Source organism: Mandrillus leucophaeus, unplaced genomic scaffold, assembly GCF_000951045.1.
Source record: "Mandrillus leucophaeus isolate KB7577 unplaced genomic scaffold, Mleu.le_1.0 Scaffold1120, whole genome shotgun sequence".
NCBI classification, from domain to species: domain Eukaryota; kingdom Metazoa; phylum Chordata; class Mammalia; order Primates; family Cercopithecidae; genus Mandrillus; species Mandrillus leucophaeus.
Window position 1 is genome coordinate 317,285 of NW_012099433.1, and position 13,466 is coordinate 330,750.

A 13,466-nucleotide genomic window follows, 5' to 3' on the forward strand; every position below is an offset into this window, starting at 1 on the left:
ATCATCCCTTAGGATGTTTTTCTCCTTCTCTCTATATTTTAACCACTTTTTCTTGTTCGTTTGCTTTTTTAATGTGACAGACATTTGTGTCTTTTTCATGTTTACTCAGTAGAGAAAAGCAGGAAGACTGAAAACAGTCCTCAAAAGTTCCTGTAGTTCAGGCTTCTGTTTTACAGGCAGTTGATATGGTTTGGCTGTGTCCCAACCCAAATCTCATCTTGAATTGTAGCTCCCATAATTACCACCTGTTGCGGAGGGCTCTGGTGGGAAATAATTGAATCATGGGAGTGTTTTCCCCCATACTGCTCTCATGGTAGTGAATAATTCCCATGAGATCTGATGATTTTATAAGGGGTTTCCCCTTTTGCTTAGCTCTCATTCTGTCTTCCCTGCTGCTATGTAAGACGTGCCTTTCGCCTTCCGCCATGATTGTGAGGCCTCCCCAGCCATGTGGAAATGTGAGTCCATTAAACCTCTTTTTCTTTATCCATCACCCAGTCTTAGGAATGTCCTAGTCAGCAGCATGAAAATGGACTAATACAGCAGCACTACTCCTACACTATGGAAATATTTAAAAATCACATCCTGTCTGACCCCTGACCTTAGGAAAGCCAACCCTCTCAGACGCTGTGTATACCTGGAAAGCTGCATTCTGACATGGCCCTTTTTCTCTCTGACACCAAGCAATGACTCCCAACTCTTGTTCACAGACCCAAATCTCATCCTCTGATACTGGGCAGGGCCACCCAGGGTAGTGAGAAGGCTCAGTCTAGTTCTCACAATGGATGTTAATAACACTACAGAGTTGTGTAAGCAGACCTCCTTCTCTGCATGAAATACTGGCTCTACTGCTTGTAGGATCTTGAGAAAAGTGTGGAGAAGGAAGGCATTTATATTAATAGTATCCCTCTTTTAAAGAGCATCACCAACAGGTGCAAAGGCAGCTGTATTTTGTTGTTTTTACTCATACCTTTAGAAGAGGGTATTTTCATTTCCTCCTTCACCATGATATCATTGCAGATTGCTGTAGTAAGACTTTGTTCTCCTATATGTTCCACATGCTACCAGTTGGTAGGATACTGAGGAGAACAATAAGTCAGCTTATGTGTATCCAGTAATAATAACTTTCTATTGTCTTAAAAGACTGAGGGTATTCATTATGGTTAATTACTACTTTTATATTCAGACCTATACATTGTGTTTCTCTTGGCTCTGTTCAAAGCACTCTCCTAAATTTTCAAAGTATGCTCAAAATTCTTAACACTTGAGATTGCTGGAGACCCAGTTAATGAATTGTAATTTGCATCTTAGTTCTTCCACTCCCTGATGATTCCACCTTATAAATCCTCACAGCCCAGTTGTGACCTAGCTTGACCACAAAGAAATTCTCTGCTGAAGCTTGCAATGAAATAATTTGAAATCCTACATCAATTTTCTGTTTGAACATATTCTGCTTTGTTATGTTCTACTTTGTTGTAAGAGATGTGTTTCCTTTATTTCAGGCAGGTTTTATTTAAACCCATTGCTTCAGTGGCAAGTTGATGGACCAACAAACTTCTGGTTGCATAACATTAGGCCAAAAAAAAAAAAAAAAACCACACAAAAAAAAACCTACTAAAAAAGAAGTTGTTTTTTGTTGGGTAAAAAGGTATCCTAGAAAGGATGCTGGACTAGAAGGAAATTATCTTTCTAGTATCAATTCTCTAGTAGTGCGTTTTTATTTCTTTGTTGTATAGTTCTTTTTCTGTACTGAAGAGAGAAGAAATGAGTCTTCAAGAGAACAAGCAAAAAATAAACTAACATTAGTCAGTGAATCAATTAATTTATTGAATCCCTGCTATGTTCTAGGCAGTGTAGTTTGCTCCCAAATCTACCCTCAGCAGATAAGCAAAATGTAATGGAGGTTTTTAATGATGAGTGAAAAAGAATATGTAAATGGCAAACCATGTGGTTCTGAATTCAATTTATAAGCAGATTAAGTAATAAGGGAAAATTCTAATAAGCATACATAAGATTATATGTTTAAAAGCTGATAATTAAAAAGTTAAGTATTAGTAAGAATGGAGCAAGTTTTATTAAACTTTTTTTGAAAATTGATAGCTTGTTTATAAAGAATTTTTCACTTGAGTAACTCTTTAGTATATTTAATGATTTTCATTTGAAAAGTGTCAGATAAAAATAACCTAGTTCTCTCAGTAATACTTGAATTGTTTTACCGTAACACAATATCACCATCTGAGGATGCAGAGCCTCTATGGCCAAATTGGTGGGATTTTTTCTTTTATTGAGGCCGAGTGTCACTCTGTCGCCCAGGCTGGAGTGCAGTGGCACAATCTCTGCTCACTACAACCTCTGTTGCCTGGGTTGAAGTGATTCTCGTGCCTCGGCCTCCTAAGTTGCTGGGACTACAGGCACATGCAACCACGGCCAGCTAATTTTTCTGTATTTTTAGTAGAAATGGGATTTCGCCATGTAGGCCAGGCTGGTCTTGAACTCCTGACCTCAGGTGATCTGCCTTCCTGGGCCTACCAAAGTGCTGAGATTACAGGTGTGAGCCACTGCGCCCAGCCTGGTGGTTATTTTTGACATTGAGAAGTGAATAAATTATTTTCTGAAAGTTATATGAGTTGATTTCTGCCTGTTAGTAGTTATGCAGATGAATAATTCTGTGTTTTTCCAGTCATGAACCCATGGATTAAAACAACTTGTAGGGCACGATGGAGTATAAGAATGTTATGACTGCAAGTTCAATGCATAAGTTCTTAAGGTTCTTAAGCTAACCTCGAAAACCCCAAAGGTTGAGGAAATCGATGTATTACCACTCATGCGATCTCTAGCACACAAGTACCAGAAAGCTTTTACCTAGAGCATGCCTCTGGTTAGGCAAAGCTTCATTTGTTTTGATGGACATTTCTTACATTTATTTGGTTCAGATCAGGAAGGTATAACTTGAATAATAATTACAGAGCAAATTTTCTTGCTGTCAAATCATGACAAAGTTCTTAAGTAGACGAACTGATCCCCTGGAAAGTTGAATAGTGGCATAATTATCCAAACAGTTCTCAGAAAAAAACTGTTTGAGAAACTGCATGGTAAAATACTTTTAATGACTTGACTCTTTGGCTACAAGCACCATAATGGAGCTCACAAAGAATCTCAATGTGATGTTTCATTTTGTTGACTAGAAGTGTTACAAGGGAAATTTGGTTCCAGTGGTTCCCTAGGAAAATTAGTCATTTTTATTAGACATTGACTTCTAAAAATGTAGCAGAGAAAGCAGAGGAATGAACGCACACTAGAAGCAATTTTCAGGTAACAGATAACATCTCTATGGGTGACCTAGAACTAATTTGAGAGGAAAATATTTTCATATTCGTATCTTTTAAGTTACTAGAAATGACTGCTAGAGGTAACATGATAGCCCGGTACACATTCACACTAATGAATCAGACTGTTCTCGGAAAGAGGCCTGTTAAGTGTTTGTGTGAGCTAATTCAAGCAAGGAGAAATACACAAATAAGTCTATCTTATTAGCTAAAATAGACAAATGTCACAAATGTTGGTGTACGAACAATTAATTCTGTGAACTTGGTGCTGGTTTTACTTGCCTCTTAGTAAGCCTTGGTAGGTGATAAAGAGAAGCCAGGAGAGGGAATAAAATGAAACAGAAAGATTTAAATTGTAAGTTTTTCCTAATTTTGACCTAATCAATAATTCTAATAATAAATGACATCACTATAAATGATTTCAGATGGAAATAAGAATGTTAGGTACTTCATAAAACTTTGATGGCATAAGAATTTTGCTCTGCCAATGGAGGTAATAATTCAATCACCAAATAAAAGGCAGTTCATTTTATATTGAGTAAGCTTTATGTATAGTAAACAAGTGTTGTTATCCATGTTGAACAAGAATATTGCTAATTGGTTCTATTATTTACCTTAAAAGGCAAAGCTAGCAACTAAGCCATCCTGCCTCCACGGAGATTTGCAGGCACCAACTGAATTCATAATTGACCTGATCTTACATAAGGAGCTCCTGTCCATAGGATTTAAACAGTTCTCTTTTCACATGCCTAAGGGTAAACTTAAAAAAGTTAATCAATCCAATGAGAACAGGAGGGTCATGTTATCATCTGGTTACCAAATTTATGTTTAGCATGCATTTTGAGTGTTATTACATAGCATAGTGAGGCAAGAATAATGTTTGTGTCGGATAACTGGGTTAGACTTACAACTTTGTCCCTTTTTGTGCTTTGGTTTCAATTAGGATGGCTGGCTGAGCACACATTCTGTATCTCCCACTCACCTCAATAGCTTGAAATTACAAAAAACAACAACAACAAAAACACTTTATAAGCATGTGTAAGCATGCTGGAAGACAAAATGTAAGAACACATTTTGACAAAAATAATAATAATAATTGGGATTGGCTAGATGGGTAAGCAAATTTAAAATTAAGCTCCCTAAAAGACCTATTCGGAGTTGAGAGTGGACTATGTCTTTGACACCTTCACACTGGACCTTCACTCTCTTGCAAAGAAGCAGACAGCAGAAATGTTTGGTCCATGCTAAGTAGGAGATAGAACCTGAAATGCAGAACAGTAGCCAAGGCAATTTACAAGCTTCAGGAGGCAAATAGAAACCACGAAAATAGAAAACAAGTTAATTACATATCTTTCCTTCAGCACACCTTATACTTCTGCTGCTATAAAAGAAAAAAGAAAATCTAGTGTTTGTAATTTGCATCCACAAGCAGACAAATAGGAAGTATGAGATACAAAGATATGAAGAAAAACAAGAATTACCAGACTTTGAAAAATAAATTTATGTATGAAAGGCAACAAACCCAGCAATAAATCAACAACTTGACAAGCGAAGTAAAGAAAGCAAAAAGAAAGTTTTAAGGTGAGTGTGATTAATATGCTTCGAAGGATTATATCCCATTCACAAAAGATTAGGAAACAGATGACATAAAAACTGATCTTCAAAATATGAAAATGTAAGGTATAAATGGAATAAAGAATAGGCTAAGCTACAGAATGAATACATTAGTTAGAAGAGTGAGTGGAAAGATTGTCCTAGTCTAAAATAAAAGAAAATTATATTTAAAAAGATATCATTAATATAATAAAAATTTCTGAAATTGCTAAAAGAAGTCCCACAAGTAAATAATATATAGGTGTGTGTTTAATGAGGTATTGGAAGCAAAGGAAAAATAGAAACAATATTCCAGGGCTGAAGTAATTCTAAAATCTTGGATTGAAAGATTCCAAAAGACGAATAAGGTAAATTTAAAAGGATATACATAAGACCAGGTGTGATGCCTTATACCTTTAAGCCCAGTACTTTGGGAGGCCCAGGCTGATCACTTGAGGTCAAGAGTTCAAGACCAGCCTGGCCAACATGACGAAACCCTGTCTCTACTAAAAATACAAAACTTAGCTGGGTGTGGTGGTGGACACCTGTAGTCTCAACTACTCGAAAGGCTAAGGTAGGAGAATCACTTGAAACAGAGAGGCAGAGATTGCAGTGAGCCGAGATCATACCACTGTACTCCAGCCTGGGTGACAGAGTGAAACTCTGTCTAAAAAAAAAAAAAGTGACATACATAAACCCATCATGGTGTGTTTCACATTTCAGAGCTCTATGAATATAAAGAAGACAAAACTGAGAAGAGAGAATAAAAGTTAACTGGAAACAAAAAAAGCTAAAACCACATGACTATTTCAGCAACATTATAGAATGGAAGACATTTAATTAATAGTTTCAACATTCTGACAGAAAGTAAATTTGAATACATAATCACAAAACAGTGATATTAATCCTTAAGTAATAACTGAGAACATTTATGACATTTTTGAAGTACTTATGAAGAGGTAAGCTCCAGCCAAATGAGAAAAAGGAATGAAAGTAAGGGTGTATATATATCAATTGGTTTTAGCCATTCATAAAAAATAATAATTGTAAATATGCATGTTACTTAGGACTCATCACTGGACTAAATATCTATATATAATACAAAAAAATTTATTTTTATCTTCTATACTACTAAAAGTATAGAATATTCTAGCAAATCAAATATTCTAGCATATCAAATATGATCAGAAAGATATCAAGAAAGAAAACAAAAATAAATTGAAAGTCGAAAACAAAATAAGATAGAAAGAATTATGACAAAATGTCAATAGCAAAACTAAATATCAATGTACTTATTTTTCTATTAAATGTCTCAAACTTCAGATTGCTAAACTAAAAAATTCAATCATACACTGCCGACACAGAGAAATTGCAAATTACAGAATAAAAAAAGGCTCATTTAGCAATATGTTTAAAAATTATAATGCAGTATCCAAAGAGCTAAGAAAGTATTAGTACATCCAATTAGACAAAATAGATTCAACACAAAAAGTATCAAAGAAAAAAAAAGACATTTCATATTAATAAAATTCCACTGCATAAGTAAGATGTAATAACCATGAACCTTGATGCAACTAACCACAAAACTTGGAAATATATAGTCTAAAAGTCTTAGGAAGAATTTGATAAAGCCTTAAAATTTTTAATATATTTCTCTTAACACAATTGGCACAATTAAACTGGAATCTCAATTTCCTTAAGAAACAATTCTCTAGCCACAATACAGTGCACTTCTATGTAATGTATATGTCAAAGAAGAAAACAGAATGAAAATGTAAAAACGTATTTTGAACTATGTGCATGATGGCATGTGCTTCTAGTCCCAGCTCCTTGGGAGACTGAGGCAGAAGGATTGCTTGAGCCCAGGAATTTGAGGTCAATTATAGGTTTGTGTCAGGGGATTGACTTTATTTGTAAGCAAACAATAATGATATTGTATTAATAGTTTTAGGTTTTTATTCTCTCTTCCAAATGTAATGCTCATGTTTTCTGTAGAATGGGAACTCATGACTCATATTTCTATGGCTTGTGTTTCTGTGGTCCTCATTTTTCTCTGGAACTCAGTTTATCTTTAGTATAAGGAGTTTGGGTTTTATAATATTCATAGTGCCTTATATAGCTAAAATTTTAGAATCATTTGAATATAATAGAAAATATATATTTAATTATAGGGACTTTAAACCTAATTGAGAATACAGGTTTAATGATAGGGACTTAAAACCTGATTTTAGAATACCTATACTATGGAAATATCATTCTACCACATGCATTATGTTTTTGCCTAAAGCATTTATTAGTTTTCCCTGGTATATGGTGAAAAAATATATATAAATATATCTAAATTATGTGTAGAAATACAGGAATTTCCCAACAATAGTGGGTAAATGTCAGAAAACATTAAAGCTGTCTGTGATACATACCATGGTTAATTTCTTCTGCAGGTGTTTCAGCAAGGACACACAAACTTTGTTCTCTAATTGTGAATCAGGGAAAATAGAAGAGATGGATGAAGCCAACTACTTGTGGTAGTTAAAGCAGGCTGACTCTCTAATGCACTAAAAATAAAGCTTAACATAGTTCTAATTGTATAATTTCCTCAAGGTTTTTTAATGCAAATGCAATTATCCCTATAACTTTAACTATGATAGTGTTTAATAAATAAACCATGTAGTAATGAAAAAATATGATGAAATAGATTAAAATTTTATTGATTGGGGGTAAGTCTTAAAATTATTTTCTAAAAGATAATTTAGTGAGTGAACAAAATAAATAGAAGTGGATCTAAAGACTAAGAATTGTGATTCATTCATAAAGAGTTTCACATGTGTAGCTATTGTAAATAATCTCTAGAGGTAAACCAAGGCCACTATAGTGGCTTTTTATTACTTTTTATTCTGTAGCACTATTTGTCTGGATTTCGGATTTGTCAAAACACAACATCATTACCTCTGTTCACCTCCAAATGATATTTGACTTCTGGAGGCAACGCAGCACAATAACGCTGTTTACGGAGGCTTCTCAAATGCAGAGACCAAGACACATCACTGGGAGCAGCACATGGCATGTTGGTCCTCATTGGGAGTGATACCTGATGTAAATGACAAGTTGATGGGTGTTGACGAGTTGATGGGTGCAGCACACCAACATAGCACAAGTATACATATGTAACAAACCTGCACGTTATGCACATGTACCCTAGAACTTAAAGTATAATAATAATAAAAAGAAAAAAAAGAAAATATTCAAAAAGCAGGCCCAGGTTCTACATCACTTTAGAGCAGTTTGACCTAAATTTCACTGAAATTCTAAACCATATATGGGATCATAATTACTGATGGTTTAAACATGAACTTGAACACCTCTGGCTTCATCACTGGCCTCACAATTTCTGGAGGGAAGAGAAAAAATACTGATCTGTAGCATTTCCCAGTTTTTATGATATAAATACTCCCATTATGGCCAGTTTCAAGCTACCAATATGATACCTCAGAAGGCAGAGATGGGAAGAAATGCACAAAGCTTTGCAAGCTAATATATGCTTGCTCCACCACACAGTTGCTTTGAGCTATTTTTTTTTTTTTTAATCCTTTATGTTCTCCTCCTTTATCCTACCAGAACCACTTGTAGTTCTCATTTATAAAGGATAGGTCAGTCCTTTCTGTTTATAGTTTCCCTGCTGCTAGTGTTTCTCCTCTTTTTGCCTCTTACTCTCCTCCTCCCTCCCTCCCTTTTCTCCTCACACTTTTTCTGTGTTTAAAACTTTTGAGTCAGAGTAGATTTAAGTAGTACTACCCATTGTCCCACTCCAGAGAGGATATTCTCACAGACTGTTGTTTAAAAGCAAAATATCTGATTTCCCATACCTCAGGGTAAGCTTATTGCCCATCCTATGCGTACCCCCACAGGTAAACTCAAAGAAAATATATGAATTCGAATAGAACACATTGCAGTCCACACAATGTTTAAATAGATGTCATCATACCCAATTTTTCCCCATACAGGTGTGAGAGAGATAAGCTGAATTATGAACAGACAGTCATGGAGCAATGCTCAAAGACATTAAATAATTATATTTTGCCATTTTTCCCTCTTTAATGCTTTCTCTGCTATATCTATTAATTTTTCAGATCTTGGGGGCAGGGATAAAGTGAGAAAGGAATATCAGTGGGGCAGATCCAGAGTTCATTTCTTTGCTTATTTTATTTTCTTTCTTAATCCAGATAATTAAAGAGCCTTAGCTTATTTAAAAGAGAACAAATACTAATCTTGAATACTTCATCTCCTTGACCTAATGAGTGACAGATTCATAAAGGCATTATCACAATTTGACATTATTATACCCAATTAAAATGTACACTCCTGCAAATATTATGGTTTTGGTTTTTGTTTTCTTATATTTACTGGTGCCAGCATTTCTCAATTCATACATGCCAATACAAATCAATTATTCAAAAGGTATGAAAAAGGATTCATTGTTTCATGTCTAGTCGCAGAGTTTAAGATTTGATAAATACTGAGCCAGAATTTTAGTGTGTGGTTTTATAACATGGCAATACTCATTTTTAAGTTGAAATCTCTTTAGCTTGGCCCTAAGTGTTTTTATGTTTTATATTCTTTCTTGAACAGTTTTTCTTCTCACCCTGTACACCATGGTTTATACCTGCTTTTACCTTCCCAGACTGACTATTGAATCTCAACCTTACTTTTTGGTGAGGTTCAATAGTGAGCATTTTTTTTTTCCTTTTATACCTTCTAACCATTTGAACATCTTTTCTGTCAGTCCTCCTAGTACAGGAGTCTAAGGGCTCAGCTCTTCCCTTTTCCAGTTCTGACACCCAGTATGTAGACATGTGATTTAGATGCAGCAATTGCATGGTTTCAACTAGGACTTTGCAACTTGGTGACTGAGGCAAATTTGAAGGGAAATGGTGAAATTAATCACTGTGGCTATATTTCTGAGAGTCCAGTTCTGATGGTAGAATCCTAGCCAGAATGTTCCTGGGACAGTGACTTGATTATTTTTCTGCCCAAATTCTGACCCTGGCTTCCTACTGTTGCCACAGATTTGTAGGTCCTCTGATATTATTCAAAAAAAAATCATGATTTCTCTCGAATGCAGTGAAATACTCTAAGAATGCCACAGTTATGTAATTTACTGCAATAATACTATAAAACTGCATTTATCTTCATCCATGTGTTGTAATTAGTTCATCAACCATTTATATGTTGGTAGAGTGATTTAGTTTTTACTATGCATTCTACTGCTAAGCTCAATAAGTTCTTTAAGTTAATTCTTTTAAAAATCTCCTAATTATATTCTTTAGAAATTGGCTATTTAATTTTCTAAATTGAAAGCGTGTATTTGTAACAGTAAATTAAAACGAACCTTTCCTGGTTCAGTTTCAACTTAGGCCTAAATTCGTCAAAGCCTATATTCCCAAGTTAGTTTTTCAATATATCATTATAGCAAAGAATTGGTGAGATGACTTTACTGTATGGAATGCAGGAGATTGCTTGCATTAATGGCTCTGTTTTCCCCTTTCTGCTTCCATATACTTTGACATATAGCTTTGTAATTCTTTTCTACTCGGGTTCTGCACTTGGCCAGGTGACTTGTTTTGGTGTGTAAGGTGTTGGAAAACGTGATGTGTGGGCATGCTCTCTTTTCCTCCTCTGCCATTACTATGAGAACATGGCAAAACTAGCTGGCTAGAGGATGATACCTGAGTAGTAGTACTAAGACATCTGGTTCACCTCAGCAAAGGCCATTCTAGATTGGCCAACTCACAGCTGAGCGCAGGCAGATAAACAAATCTAGCTAACATATGACTGGATAGTTCAACTAAGTACAAACCAGATTATTGAATTGCAGCATGTTGGACAACATGTAAAATATTGTACAACACTATTGGGATGATAAACAGCTGACATACAAAATATATAGAAGAGATTTGGGGAATATTATTTCTATGAAGAAATCTATGCTATGTGTCTCAATCTATTCTGTTCAATGCAGGGGTGAAGACGTGCTTTCCCTTCCTCTCAAGCCTACAGAGACAGGCTTGATAGGGATCATGAATTAAATGTGACAGCTATCTCCTTGATTTTATAAACTCAACAGACTAGAGTCTGACTTACACTTGGAAATTTATGAGAGAGATTTTGTCTACTGTTCTGAGTTATCAGAGCAAAAGGCATGCCAATTGGAAACCAGCTATACTCCCATTTCTAGCAGAGGCAAAGGATGTATGTTTCTCTCATGGACTAGATATAAGCCATCTTGGAGATATTTTGTATACTTTCCAAAGATCTCTGGAAGGGTGACAAGGCCTATACTGAGAGAACCTAGAGTATATTCCTTAAAACAAGGATACTAATGGGAATGACAGTCAGAGGAAAACACAGGTCGCAGCATTTCTTTGTCACTATTCCCTTGTCAGGGGTAGCACCACTGAATATCAGTGAGGAATCACTGAGGAATCCTTAAAAACACTCATGAGCAATGAATAAGCAAATAAATAAATATATCTGGAAACATTTGCCAGACTAAAATGTACAGTGTCTTCAAGCCAGACCTTCTGGCTCCTTTTTCCATTTTTCCTTCCCCAGATTTAACCTGGGAGTGGGAGCTGAATGGGGGAGAAAGGGTAGAAAAATAAGGCAGGGCCATTATATATAAGAAAAGGCCAAACCCTATCCAGTTGGCATGCAATTTGCCTACAGATGGCCAGACCTGGAGAAGTGGGGAAAAGTCTTACCTGTGATTGAAGATTGAAGTGTTGATTAATATGTTTGACTGGATATTCTAATTTCTGAAGGAGTGTGGGTAAATTTTACTACTTAAAAGAGCAGAAGTATTTGTGTTAGATAGGAAAGATTTTTTTTATTTATTTATTTTTATCTTTTTTGAGAAAGAGTCTCACTCTGTTGCCCAGGCTGGAGTGCAGTGGCACAATCTCGGCTCACTGCAAGCTCTGCCTCCCAGGTTCGTGCCATTTTCCTGCCTCAGCCTCCCAAGTAGCTGGGACTACAGGCGCCTGCCACCACACCCGGCTAATTTTTTGTATTTTTAGTAGAGACAGAGTTTCACCGTGTTAGCCAGGATGGTCTCCATTTCCTGATCTCATGATCCACCTGCCTCAGCCTCCCAAAGTGCTGGGATTACAGGCGTGAGCCACCAAGCCTGGCCGGAAAGATTTTTAAAAATAATGAGATTGCCAGAATTTTCATCATGGATCAGGGAAAAATCTCTCCCATTCTCATATAAATAAATTTTAGAGAGATAATGGAAGATGAAAATGAAAATACTTTCTGATTCTTATGCTCTACAAATACAAATTGTGCTTGCTTAATATTCCAGTTATGCAAATAATAAGGAGATTATCATTTTTCAAGCAATTAATATATAAAATATGTTCGTGATTCTAAAGTCATACTAAGCTTTACTTAATTTTAACTTCAAAACAAATGCCAGAATCTTTCAATGCCTTATGTTTTTTGTTATTCATCCTCTCATCACATATTCTTGAATTTCTACTATATACTTGGCATTTTCCTAAATTATAAGAATATACTTGAGGATAAGACATGTATTCTCTCTGCTGAAATACAAGTAATAGCCTATGGAGTAGATTGGCATTAAATAAAAAATCACAAAGATAATCACACTGTTGACAAGGCAAAAGATGGAAATACTTACTATAGCTGCATGATTATTATGTACCTATAAAAAGGGTCCCTGCCATCATATGGTTTTCTGCTTATGTAGGAGATAAGAAATGTATACAGAGTATTATGTTAATTATTATTACATTAAAATATTATTATATTAAAAGAAAGTTTTAACTGCTATAAGGTAATCCTACGACAATTCAGAGCAAGAAAAAGAGAATGTTACTGATTATTCAGGGAAGGCAATGGTCCTGCTGGTATTTTAGCTGGAGTTCGAAAACACAGTAGGGTTTTGGCTCCTGGAAATAATATGTCAGTCTGGAGAAGTAGTCTAAATAGAAAAATGAATGGCATAGGGAAACCTTATAATATGCTAGACAAAAGCCACACACGTTTCCCCCGTCTCCATAACAAAGACATGGCAGGATCTTGGCTTCTCTCCCTGTTCTGCTCTTTGCCTTGCTTGGTTGGAGTGTAAAAGCGCCCACTAGAGTGATCAGAAGACAGGGTTCCAAGCCTTACATTTGCAATTATATGCTGGTCTAGTGGCTCCCAGCCCTGACCTACCACCACACTAGATAAGGGTAGACTGACTTAAGCACTAGGCTCTAGCTGGTTCTCATGATGCTCTACCGGGGGCCAAGTGCTTCCTTGGGAAGTCAGATGACACATAATAAACATTGACCAAATTGATCCTTACCTTAAAAGAAAGTAAAAGTGGCTGGACGTGGTGGATCACTCCTGTAATCCCAGCACTTTGGGAAGCCAACGCAGAGGATCTGAAAGAAAGAAAGAAAGAAAGAAAGAAAGAAAGAAAGAAAGAAAGAAAGAAAGAAAGAAAGAAAGAAAGAAAGAAAGAAAGAAAGAAAGAAAGAA